Consider the following 14,119-nt stretch of genomic DNA (forward strand, 5'->3'; position numbering starts at 1 on the left):
AAAAAAGTGCCATGCTCTAGAATTAAACTCGTACTGAAGTTCTATTCAAATTGGTACTTGCTTTGCTTACATCAAAGTCTAAAATATATGAAAAGATTCCAAAATGAGACTGAATTCCTTCGAATGGTAAAAACGTATTTTTTCTGCTTCATTAAAGCAGTTAATCAGTTGATATGAAACAGTCTTTTACATTGGTCAGTTAAATTCCAACGAAACGGCCGTGAAAGTTCATATTTTCAGGAGTTCCTTCTTAGCCAAGAGCACAGTGCGTATTGCAGATTTTGCTTCGTTATATTGTCCACCATGTATCCATACTAAAAGGCTTTGGTCGTAGAAGGCGATGACGCGAACAATAAGCAATAGATCGATCACTACGTTCAGCCTGTCGAGCGTTCGCAAAGCCTTCAACACAGACGCATGTTGTCTGGTGGTTGGCGCCATGGTTGAATTAATATTAATACGTATTAGTATCACTGTCTTAGTTTCCTCCCCATGCCGGCTGCAGCGGTGTGTTAAACTTCGAGTTGCGATACGGCACGGGACTTTGCTGTGCTGTGAGTCAAGAAATTCATAGCATTACATCTACAGGATAATACAAGTATATACAATATGCATGCATTCACCGACGTAAATTACTTTCTTAAATTGCTAAGATTAGAATGCATATTGTATATTGGGATTCTTAAATTGCTAAGGTTACCTATACATCCTGGGCAACTCGGTATTGGACAATGTTGGGACACATTCAGGACAATATTCTGGCGGAAACGGAAAAGTTTGGCTTGAACAAAGTGATTGGCGACCCACCCCGAATGAAGCAGAATTCTTGAGTTTGATTACAATTGAGATAACCTGTCACAACATTCTGTGAGACAAGAGAAAACAAAGCTTCAAACCTGAACGCACCAGATATGTAAAACTATTTTAGCAAAGAAATATTCTAGTGCCGCTAACATTTACACTCAAATGACCGAACCAACTACTTTTAAAAGAAAATTTCAGTCATGCACGGTATCATTTATCAGCTACTTATGGTACAAGTGTCTCATTTGAATCAAATATTGTCAATAAAAATTTAAACCTGAACGGTAACTCAGTACACGAGAACTGGCAAGCACGTTGTTCCAAAGTTCAAAGTCTGTATTCCCATATTCTCTCATCGAATGAATCATCATTGTGCATTATACGAGACTTTGAATTATTCGCGGTTAAGATTCTGGATATACCTTCAGCTGGACCCCTTCGAAATATCTTGAAATATTGCGTCGTTTGTCGTAAAGTCTAATGTAAGCCATACCAGAGCGCAATTGAAAAGACCATTCAATGGTCATTGAAATGAAAAACCCTTCAATGAAAAGACTAGTCTTGCCAAATGTTCAACTCGCAATAAACTTTTACTTCAAAATTTTTGGAAACGCTGGCATTCACACTATCTGACTTCACTTCGTGAAAGAACACAGTCCAGCAATGTAACTTCTAATAATACTGGCAAGATAGGAGATATTGTACAAATTTATATCGATCGCCCTCGTGTACTTGGAAAATCAGGATGAATAATTACTTTCATTGTTGGTAACGATAACCTTGTTCGTTCTGTAGAATTAGTTACAGACTCTGGAAGAGAGTTATTTTGTACAGATCAGGAGATAAATTTCTCCTTTCCTAAATATTTTGTATCACGATGTCTAATTACGCTCTGTAATTATGCCGTATCGACTTCATTTGTTTAGTCCATTTACGCGCATTGTTATTAGGTATTGATCGTGTTCATTTCACCGGCCGGGGGAATGTCGGGAACGTAACGTAGTCCCGACGTCGACATACGGGTTCGCACTATTATCTGTATGTAGCTGTAATGTTCTGATCACCCTACTTGCTGCAACCAGTCATTTATAAGACGGCACCGACGGGACATCTCAAGCCATATCGCCGTTTCATAGCTGCGTAATTCATGTTCGCCCGAATTGTGATAAGTTAGCAGTAGAAGGAGGAGCAGAGAGGCTACTTCTTGGCCATGCAGGAGCTGCTACGCGAGGAAGTAGAGCAGCTACGGTGGCAGCTGAAGGAGGCCGCGGCTGTCCCCGCCTACGATGCCGGGCCAGCGACCACACACCCCCCAGCGTCCCACGTCTGTCATGCTGTGAGAATTTCCTTGCAAACTATTTGCGTACTTATAAACATATGCTGCAGTAGTCTTTTTGTAGCCTAACATTAGCGTATTTATAAAGAGAAGCTGCAGCAGTTTATTTTAGACATTGCTGTTCTTATTTTGTTATTAACATCGTTTAAGTAGTTGACTCAGAAGCCGTTGATTGGCTGTTATGTGCAAATTGAGCTAGCATGTTATGAAAAAAACTTTGAAGCGACTCGTCCTGTAATGTAACTTGACCAGGCATTTCAAAATACTGAAAACTTCGTAAAATGGTTGAAAGGTAAACAAGTTGAATTACGTTCTGTTTCCTGCCCAGGAGGAAAAGCGCCCGGAGGACGAGGAGGAGAGCCAGGAGGGGGAGCGAGAGGAGGAGGGGGCGCAGCAATATCTGGCGGTCCCCTCTGTGCAGGGGGGTACCAGACGGGTATCCCCCCGAAACCTGCCTGCCTCCAATGACAATTATAAAGTTGAAAATCTTCATGCATGCCAATACTGCGACAAAACTTGTACCACTAAAGGCAATCTACAAGCTCACATCAAATCACGCCATAAAGAACAATACAATTAAACTAAAACTAAAAAACGCCCCCTCCTCCTCCTTCTCCTTCATCCGATGGCTAGAAGAAGACAAATCCCATTTTATTCAAGTGAGTAAATGAGTATTCAAGTAGTAAATGAGTATTCAAGTGAGTAAATCGTAACCGGTCGGGACCAATTTAAAAATGGATATATTTGTTGTAATTAAGTTCGTGGCAGCATCGATACATTCTTTTGTCCACTTCTAGTTTAATTAGCTCACTAAACGCTCAGCCTTAGCAGGTTTCCCACACATAAATTTTTCAAGTCGAGACTGATCTAGAATTGATTAACAACGAAGCTATTTATTTACTGTACAGTCGTGCGGCCTTAATGCACGTAGCGGGCTTAATGCACGTAGCGGCCTTAATGAACGTAGCGGCCTTAATGCACGTAACGCCTTAATGCACGTAGCGGCCTTAATGCACGTAACGGCCTTAATGCACGTAACGGCCTTAATGCACGTAACGGCCTTAATGCACGTAGCGGCCTTAATGCACGTAACGGCCTTAATGCACGTAACGGCCTTAATGCACGTAGCGGCCTTAATGCACATAGCGGCCTCAGTACACGTGACGGGCTAAGTACACGTGAAAGCTTAGGTGCACGTAGCGGCCTTAATGCACGTAGCGGCCTAAGTACACGTGACTGCCTAAGTACACGTAGCGGCCTTAGTACACGTGACGGCCTAAGTACACGTGACGGGCTAAGTACACGTGAAAGCTTAGGTGCACGTAGCGGCCTTAATGTAGCGGCCTAAGTACACGTGACTGCCTAAGTACACGTAGCGGCCTTAGTACACGTGACGGCCTAAGTACACGTGCGACACTACGCAAAACCCGTTACTGTCTCGAGACTACTGGAGTGAGCTTATTGCCGGACCGTAATAAGCCGTTGCCGGACCGTGAGCTTATTGCCGGACTGTTCCTGCTTATTGCCGGACCGTTTTTCTGTTCCTGCAACTCACGCAGCTTGCTTGACGCACACTACGTCGACGTGTGTTATTGACTGCGCAGGACCAGATTGTGAGTATTCGTGGCGTTCACTATACTCAGCTTTGAGCTGACTGTAGATGAGCGTCACTGTTATATGACCCAAGCTGAATCTGGCGGCTATCCATGGCGCCGGTAGCTTACTCAAACTTTCTTATTCAATCTTACAAAATTCCAATGAATGTTACTCGATGGACGTCCATTATAACTGGTAATCCCAGGCTAAATACAACTCGTGAACTGAAACAACGTGAACTGATGTTATGAGATTCAGAAGCTCCATCGTTCCTCTAACTACGGGTTTGCAAATGTAGAATCTTTAAGAGAACCCAACTAACTGGTTCTGGACTGCTAACTGGACTAACTGCTTCTGGACTGGAACAACTAACCCTGGACTGCTGGTAGCCTTCTTTAATGCCTGCGTAATATTTGCGTAATAAGTGCGTAATATTTGCACGAGTTTCGTATTAATATTCTCAAATAATATCTCCCCGCGACAGATGGGGGTATCTCCCAGCAAGATGGCTCGTGACGACGAGATCCATGAGGGAATTTGTCGCATCCTTAAGGGGAGTGTCGAACCCCTCCACAGCATTCTGAGAGTCCCTAAGGAGGAAATGGCTAGGTGAGTATAGGTGCTGAATTACCTGCAATATCTGCTCGCAATGAGCAGAGAACAGAATAAAGCTCTCAGCCACGAGCAGTGAGCAGCACATGGCATATGCCGTGGCATAACTCAACGGAATCGCTGACCTCGCAACGCCAGAATTTAAAAATATTTGACTATTGTATTTACCTATTTTTATGTCAATTTATCCCAAATTTTCAATTTTGATAGTACTTCTTTCCATATTCTCACTTCTGTTTATAAACAACATTGCACTTCATTTCGAAAAATTAAATATGTATAGTCGGTTTCGTTCGAAAAATTGAAATAAATGTTCCGTTTGTTTCTAGAAAATGAAAGTAAATATTTTATTGTTCAGAAGGAGGCGTTGCGAACAAGCTGACCACTGCGTTGGCCGAGTTGCTGGCGGGGCTCAAGAAAGGCGGCGAGAGCACCGAGGTTGACCCTGCTGAGGCCGTCAGACCGAGGTCGACCCTGCTGTGGCCGTCACTTCCACGCTCCCCACCCCCACTCCCGCAGGACTACATCCGCAGAGCTAACGAAGTGGAGGAGCTGCTATGCGAGCTGTGCAAGAATCGAAAAGATAGCATTTAGCCTGAGGACTGCGTGGCCTCAAGCTCTCCTCCTGCCTCACCTGGTACGTGCCTCCTCAGCCTCATCTTCAGTATTGACATAATTTACGATGGTCTTCCCAATTATTACACTGTCAAATCAAGCGTAATTGAGGTATATGACCGGATCTAAGTTCAAACCACTTGACCGGAGATGCGTGCAGAATTTAATCGGATTTGTGTAGATTTAACCGGATTTAATTTGTGTAGATATAAATGGATTTAATTTGTGTAGATATAAATGGATTTAAATTGTGTAGATTGAATTGGATTTAATTTGTGTAGAATTTAATCGGATTTATGAGCAGGCCTGGCGTGTCTTCTGTCTCTTTGTTTCGTACAGTGGCATTGCTAATTTCTCATTATATTTGCTTTTAGCTGACATTTATTCTGCAGTAGAATTACTGGAAACTCGCATTCTTGTAGCAGGCGAGAACATGGCAGATGCTGTAGTGGACCTGCTGCTGCAGGAGACCAAAGTAGAGCTCATGCAAACAAGAGCTCACGTGACTAAATTGCAGTCCAAGCTGCTCCATTCGGAGAAGACCCGCTTTGACTTGGTCCATGGACACGCGCTTGTTCTACGGCAACACGAACACGAACGGCGCCAGGTCGAACTTCAACACACCGCTGCAGCCGGCACTGGGAGGAAACTTCAAGACAGTGACGATGGTCAACGTACGTTAATGGCAAAGATGGCTTAATACAAATAAACGTCACTTAAATTATCTTCGTTCTATTCTTTATCCTTGAAATGTGAAAGGTCGGAGTAAGATTTTTCTAGATTATACGAGTAATCCATTCAGCATCGGGTTGAGCGCTGAAGTGTTTTCAAGTATATTTATCTAATGGCTGTTATGCTACCTGGAACCTCACTGTATGTGGAGCACTGTAGATGCCAGCGAGATCGCTTCTTCCCAATACTGATTTAGCCAGCTGGTGGAAATGTCTATGACCGCGACACGTCGGTAATTTAGTAAACAGTTTCGTACCCTATTAAAGAATGCCCTCTATGTCGTTGCTACAACTTCTCGTAAATGAGGTCCCGCCATTGTAGACTACACACAATCACTTAGTCACTCTACAATACGAGCTGCTTTCGATGCACATGTAGCTGAACTACGTGCGCACGATTTGCGAGACAAGCTCAGTAAGCAAAAAGGTTCAAATTATTCCTGCGGGCTGTTGCGATGGTGCACGATGGTACCGTCGACATCTTCACCGAAATAAGGCATTTTCCATCATTATGATTACGTTTTTGGTTGCCGAACTCAATAGTCTTGCACAAGAGGTGCAGTCTTATAAGGAATCGTCAATTTATAAATTGAATTGGCTTCTAACAGATTACGGGGCAAAGTGAAGGAGTTAGAGCCTGCATGCGAAGTCTTGAATTTATGATCGCTGCGCTCCAGGTTTGCTAATTCAAGCCTTTAGTACAGTTTTATAGTTCTTGTTGCTTCCCCTAGACGCTATGTATAGTTCTTGTTGCTTACCCTAGACGCTTTTCTAATCCTAACTAGGCTTATATCAACAGCTATTCATAGTTTCGACCTAGGTTTTTACACTACTCTTAACGCTTTGAATCGTTCGCAGTTGAAACCATAAGATTTCTTAATGCAGCACCATCTAATCGGATCAACGTAGCTCTCGGTGGACATTCTTATACTGGGAAGTTGGGAACTGTACCGGCTGCGCTGCCATAGCAGTGATGTCCCGTCAACGCAATGGCGAACTAGACGGACTGCGAAACACAGGATGAATGTAGTCTTCAACACACCGTAGCCTGAAGTAGATACGAATGAAGTAGATACGGGATCAAAATGTTCCCGATGGCAACTCAATGGAAGAAATTTGCTAGAGGGAAGGGAACATTCCTCGCAATAGTTTATAATTTAGCTTAATATGCTTTGAGATGCGAACTAGATTTTCTTCATAATTCTGAGATATTTTAGTGGATAACTACCATTAAAATACATCTGGTGAAACGGATGCAATCGCCAGATTATACGATTAGAAGTTTCCGAATCTACACTATCCTAAAACCTTTCGAATATATTATAACTTTTTATATGACTATTGCCTACGCCTAAGACTAAGACCTCCTAATAATTGAAGGGGACGGGATTTATTATTATTATACACCAACGGATCAATTCGATGTTTGCAACCGCAAAGATGCTCGGTGACTCTTAGCGTCTATAGATGACGCTACGACGTGGTTAATATAGATGACGACTATCTATCTCTACTGGTTAGCTGTGTTGCCTGGAGTGTGCTAGAAAGATGAAATTTCTCCTTAATCTTCCAATTCATGTTAGAAGAAACGTGGAAGGTTGGCCACGTCGAAATAAAATTTAATATTCGCATAAGAATTTACTATTTGATTTCGAATTTAATTTAAGGAAATGCGGATTGTAACTGGCGAAATTCTCACCAAATATACTCAACTTACGACCGAGATCATTTTTCGACCAAGATCATGAGCAGGTTTTCCACGAATAAGTTAGTCAAATCGTAACCGGTCGGAACCAAACTAAAAATGGATATATTTGTTGGAATTAAGTTCATGCCAGCATCGATACATTTTTTGTCCACTTCGAGCTTGCGGTCCTACATTTATGGAGGCAAACAGCGAAACTAACTCGTAGTGTTGTCGTATGCTTCTCAAGATGCCTTGTTCCTCCACTGGAGGGTAGAACNATGACATCGTTGGCGCTCCAAGTATGAACGCGTTCAAGAACAGACTAGATAAAGCTATGGAAAAATATATGTTCAGATTTGAAATGCCTAGCTCCTTATCGAACCCGCTGGAAGTCTAGTAGCTAATTCAAACTATCGTCAGTCATGAAAAGATCCGGTCAAATGACACGATTTTAGATCTATGAACATGGCACGAAAAGGAAAAGAATCGGCGACAGGCCACATCGGGCCTACACATCAGCGCCGACATCACTATGTTATGTTATGTTATATGCTCCTGCATAGCTTCGATCGTCTAGTCTGTTTTTGAAGATGTTTATACTCGGATCGTCAACGATGCCATGATGGAGGCAGTTCCGCATGTCGGTGACTCGAAGCGAGAAGAAATGTTGTCGCATGGATGTGTTACAACGACGTTTTTTTAGTTATAGCCGTGGTCCCTGGTGTTGGTTCTTGTTTCAAATTCTAGTAATCCTTCTGGGACCTTGTATAAGCCATGAGTATACATATATGCTTCAATAAGGTCCCCACGCAGACGTCGATAACTGAGGCTTGGAAGCTTCATATTCTTTAATCGTTCCTCAGTAACTATCATCCAACAGCTGTTTAATTTGTGATTAATTAGTAGATTTTGACCTAACCTTCACTTTTTCGTGATGTTATTTAGAATTAAATCCAAATTTTTTGCCTAATTAAGTGATTAATATTGAACATGCTTGCTTTCCCTCCTTATATTTTACGACAGAAACTTTTGACAGTCAGGTCGGCTGCATTTTCTATAGTACACGCTAAAATCAGAAAATTATTGTTAGACAACAAAAAATGCGTCTTGACGAGGGACTAATCTTTTTCATCACTTCAAAGACATTCAACATCCTCTATTACTAGGAGTACTAAACCTGATTTCGGCGTGCTCATGATGAATGAATCTGTTTTCATTAATTTATAATGCTTAGTTATGTTCGAGGATTTCTTAAACTTGAGTTTCCATCAATATGCTACATGCATCGGAACAATCGGGCTGAGTGCGGCAGCGGCAAGGCTACATCCATTTATTAAAATGATGATGGAGTGTTTTTCTCATAAAGGACGATTAATTTTGACTTCTCTCCATCGTGTAGTATTCTACAGTAGTTACTATGCCTTCTCGTTACAATTCGTTTTCTATTGCGATATGCCAATTGCCGAATTTTAAATAAGAAAGTTTTCAGCCCGTTTTTGTGTTACTAAGGCCAATGAAGTCTCACGTATAGAAAATGATCGTATAATATAACTTTATATAAGTACACTTTCTTTCCACTCATTTATATACGTGAACAAACAACCAATTTTATAAGATTTTAAATTCATACTAATCCAGCCTTTCTTGACCTATTATAATAATTATTGGTTTTCAATAACTAATTTTAAACTTTATAAAACAAATATTGATGGTTATTTATCGCTCAGATTATTTTTTCATCAAAGTATTCTTTTAAAAATTCGTCGCTGGCCAACGAAACTTGAATAAATGATGACTGATGAAAGTTTGGTCACTTATGATCTAGTATACTGAAAGCAGCCCTGACTATACAATTCAAGCCTACCTATTTCACATGATCATCATAATAAGCTACTGAAAATGAATGAACAAGTAATTTTTTTACTTGTTTTTACTTGTAATTTTACTTGTAATTTTAAAAATTAACACTAAGTGTTAATTTTTTAACACGTAAAATTTGTGACTAAGCAAATAGTTACAATGCGCATTGTGTATATTGTTTATAATTTTATAGAAAAATGCTAAAAAAGCACGCTGTGGCGTGCTTTGTATGAATTTTTCACCTAAGTTCATTTTCGAATAAAACGCGAATGCGCGCGTTAAGCGCAACTGCCCCCGGTAAATGATGTTAACAAGAGGTTGTGGTAGAATTTAATCTGCGAGATCTTCAAATGAATAAAAACTGGAGATCTTCGCAATTCATTAATTATCTCTCATCTTGTCAACACAAAAAAAAAAGAACACGAAAGGTAATTTTGTATTCTTGTACAATCTTATGCGCAATATGTATGTTACGATTGCCGTGTCATACCGAATGGTCAGGCGCATTTCCCTATGCCTACCCCATTCTAAAAAAGATACACAAGTCCTTTTGTAAACCTGAGCTCTCGGATGATTTTGACCGCGGCGCTGAGCTGTAAACAATAAAAAGAAAAAAGACGGTACGCCCATCACCTGCTGCCGCGACGCTGCGCAGCTGCTGCTCCTTATCCCTGATCCCGCGTGGCGCTCGCTCGTGATGCTCGCGCCTCCGCCACCATCACACACATGATGGTCGTATCTCCGCCACCATCTCACGCATGATGCTCGCACCTTTGCCACTATCTCACACTTGATGCTCGCATCACCGCCTCCACCACATGCATGATTTCCACACCTCCGCCACCACAACTCGCATGACGGTGCTCGCATCTTCGCCCCCACCACACGCATGATGCTCACACTTCCGCCCCCACCACACACTTGATGCTCGCACCACCACCACCACCACCACCATCATCATCTCACTCTTATTGCCCCTCCGCCAACACGCCGCATCTACACACAGCGGCAGCACGCTCGCCAGGAGCGTAAGTCGCCATTAGCAGACAGCTGGCAAACGAGCGCGGCGTGCTTGCTGCTCGGGCGTGCGCGCCAAAACTGATCGTAAAGCATCGAGCTTCACTGCATGGGCACCGAGCGCAGCATGTCAGCAACTAATGATCAATTACGACAACGAACGTGTAGCAACCGTCCTTACTTCTTGATTTAGTATACTAAAGAAACAGGCTCAATTTTTGTCAACTTGGTTAGATAAATTTTACTCATGTGCAGTTCATCAAGAGCCCTGTAACCGAAAACAATAAAACTGTATTGCCGTATTAAATTAACCTTAGCATCTACCTAACTTCTGCGTATTTCGTTAACTTCCGATCAGGCATTAGCGACTAGGATCGTTACAAACGTTAGTTTCTCCGTTGAATTACGGTAATATCGCTGCACTGCAAGTGGCCGGCATGGGGGACGGAATGACGGAATTATAAACGGAATGACGGATATTTGATGGATTTGTGAAGTCTATAAGATCTGTAAATCGGGACTGTGATCTGGGCACTACCCAGGCTCTAGATAAGAACCGAGAGTGGCCGACAGCTGGCCGGCGACGTGCCAGAGCTGATGCTGGTGTCAGCAGACACGCGTGCCCAAAACTATCCTGATATTAGGTTTTTAATTGCATGGATATCAATAACACTCCCAATTATATCTTATTTATTTAAAGGTGCTGGGACACAGTGGCACGTTTCTAATTTTTTTTTTATTTCACTTACAAAGTTTTGCAAGCAGCATAGTTCCCTACATACATTGAGCAAACGCATCCATACATACATTTCGGAAAGGGATCCTTACATTTTACAATCGAATCTTCGCACCAAAGACTTCATTCATGCATTGGGTAAATGGATCCATAAATACAGTGCGCAAATATATCCATTCATACATTGTCCTAATGGAAACGGCGGATTAGGAGTAACACGACAATAACTATATTTTAATCGGTGCTGTATATCCAATGCAAGATAATTCGAAATAGAGAGCAGATTCTATATGTTCCTACAAACACCACTTAACCATACCCCCATGCCGGAATCATTCTTGATAAAACTGTTTATTAATATCATTCAAGGAACTACGTTCATTTAGACCTAGAAGCTAGAACTCTCAAGTTCACATATACTCAACAACGTACAATCAACCAGTTTGCACGTCTGTGGTCTAGTAACTCTAGTTGATCTCATGATAAATAATGCTGTTTAAATTAGGGAGCGACAAACAATCGATTGCGTGAGGAAAAGTGTCTTATTGGCTAGTGGCTACAAGGTACGGTTAATCAATTTATAAGGTCGCTATTACGCCTAAATCTGTTGAACTACTTCATATTTCATTGCGGCATCCATTACATCAGATAAAAACTGATTCAACTATTCATCTGCATTGACTTAAACAGGGTCAGAGTATCTTTCCATCTGTAATATTCATTGCATTCATCGAGCAGAGGAAGCTCTAGCTATTATTCAGCGAATCCTCCCATCATTCAACCAGGATTTGTAAAATTTTTTATTAAAATAAAGCCAAGCATTCTCAACGCAAATGCTGCTCAGCTTATCCCCTACGAAGTGCATTAAAAAATCCGTCCGACCCGTGAAGCCCACAGTGAGCATCAAGGGCTTTCAAGGCCAGCACAGCAGCAGCAGCAGGGCGCGTCTTGAGAAGTGCTGCGACAACCGGCAATCTGGACCCTGAGCAGCTGTCGTAATGCGCGCCATCACCTGCCCCTGATGCCACGTTCCCGGGCCTTCCTTCCAGAGCCAGGGTATTTAAAATAACCTGCGGCAATTCTTAATAGTGAGCACATATCGCTGTACTACATTGACATGAACATGAGTTCCGTAATGTTGACTTCAATGACGGATAACACAAATACTGTACCAAAATATTATCTAAAATAAATACTAGTATTCCCATTTATGCTAAAGGAATGGATATGTTTCACGTGGTACGCGATAATCAGACTGATATTAAAAATAAACAGTTGATCCAACATCGGAAGTCAGTGGAGTGGAAAAATTTAAGAACGTATCACCATCAGCCAATAGTCTTGCCCATCGCAGATGTAGAATCCTAATTTGATATCGTCGTAGGTCATGCGAACACGTGCTTGATATGAACAATTCAGAAGCTCAAGATTACTTTCGTTAAACCCTCATAATTGCATAAGCCACTTAAGATTTAAAAAAAGATTTTCGTTCATTTGTTTTTGTGTTCAGGAACCTTTCAGTCCAGAATTAGGGCAAAAATAATTTATAAAGAATTCTAATGACAGTTGCGTTTATGGTAAGTGCATGAATAAAGCCATGGAATAAAGCTACCTGACAAGCTGTCGACAATAACTAAAACAACAAACCGTGGAATTATAACTCGAAATTTATAATTCTAAATAGTTTAAACAAAACCGGTTAATAGACCCGACAGTGTTGTTCTTAATGGTTTTTGTTCCATCTGCAACTCTGTATTTATATGAGTTCCTTTATAGAAACGAATCATCATCAAATTGATTTTTGGAAGCAAAATTAATTTTGAATGAGAATGAATCTGGTTACTACAGTGTTAACAATTACGGTTCTTCTAATAGCATACAAAGTGAAGACAGCATGAAAAATAATTCATACGCACTGTTTGAATCACTTCCAAGGTTAAAACCTTCAGCCCTCGAAGATGTATGCAGCTATGTTGTCGTCACCGTAAATTGTCATACCCAGAATAGTCTCGCTAGTACCGCAGAAGTCGCGAGCAGACTAGAGTTAGTTTTTGGCTATTAGTACTTCTGTGACGTTATAGGGCAGGCGTCTGTAGTACCTTAAATGTATCTGGGCATCCCAATATTATAGCCTCATGACCGCACCGAAGTATTGAGCTGACCAGAGTTTGTTTTCCACAGAGATGATCTTGAGTCCTAATTAGCTGCCGCTGCTGCTGCGCATGCGGCCGCGAAGAGAAGGCTTTACGACTCGTGTGGTCCGCTCTGCAGTGGAGACTAGACAGAGCCAACCGCGTCGTTGGTGGCCGCGAGCAAGCGCCTTGGTTAACAAATAAACACTAACCTTTTCTAGCGATGTATAGAGAGACGAGCAATTCCTTCGAATAGAAATAGTTGTAAACGTATTGAGAGTTTGAAGTGGTCGAGTCTAGCCTTTAATTGTTTACTTGTGTCTTTTTTTCAAATTTATGATTAATCGGAGGATTTTGTTCATGAGGCACTTGAGGAACATAATTTATGATTTGTGAACGCAACTGCCGCTAACATGTAAGTGAAGAGGAAAGTCTACTAGCTGCAGTAGTAACGCGAGTCTAGCAAACCACAAGAAGGTTAAATTGAGTCAATCGCATGTGAAGAGTCGTATTAGAGTTGTCATGGATATGTTTTTGATGACATCTCAGTGAAATCCTTATCGTCAGGGCCGAGTGTTACAAAGAGGATTTCAACATACGAGTGTATGGATTAAGAGTTATATTTGTGGCCGACGGCTGCGCTCCAGAGCCCCTCTAGGTATAAATCGAACCGATTAATGTCATATTCGGTTACTAACTCATTATTAAACAGCTTTATACTTATTCCGATGCATCAACTGAACAATCCGAGTAGCATTCAGAAATGAAACACTCAAATCATAATTACGCTGAAAACATGTTTTTCTTTCGAAATTTCATCGTCAATGAGAAAACTGAGAAAATCGTTTGATTGGAAAATCTACCGAAGTAGTCATTTGACAAAGATATTCGTACGGAAATAAAGGTTAGTTCAAAAATTCATTCTTCAAACCATTCAATTTAGCATGCATAATATTTGGGAATTAATTGGCTCATTAAAAACCATAATATTTC

This window comes from Hyalella azteca, unplaced genomic scaffold (assembly GCF_000764305.2).
Source record: "Hyalella azteca isolate HAZT.00-mixed unplaced genomic scaffold, Hazt_2.0.2 contig16784, whole genome shotgun sequence".
NCBI classification, from domain to species: domain Eukaryota; kingdom Metazoa; phylum Arthropoda; class Malacostraca; order Amphipoda; family Hyalellidae; genus Hyalella; species Hyalella azteca.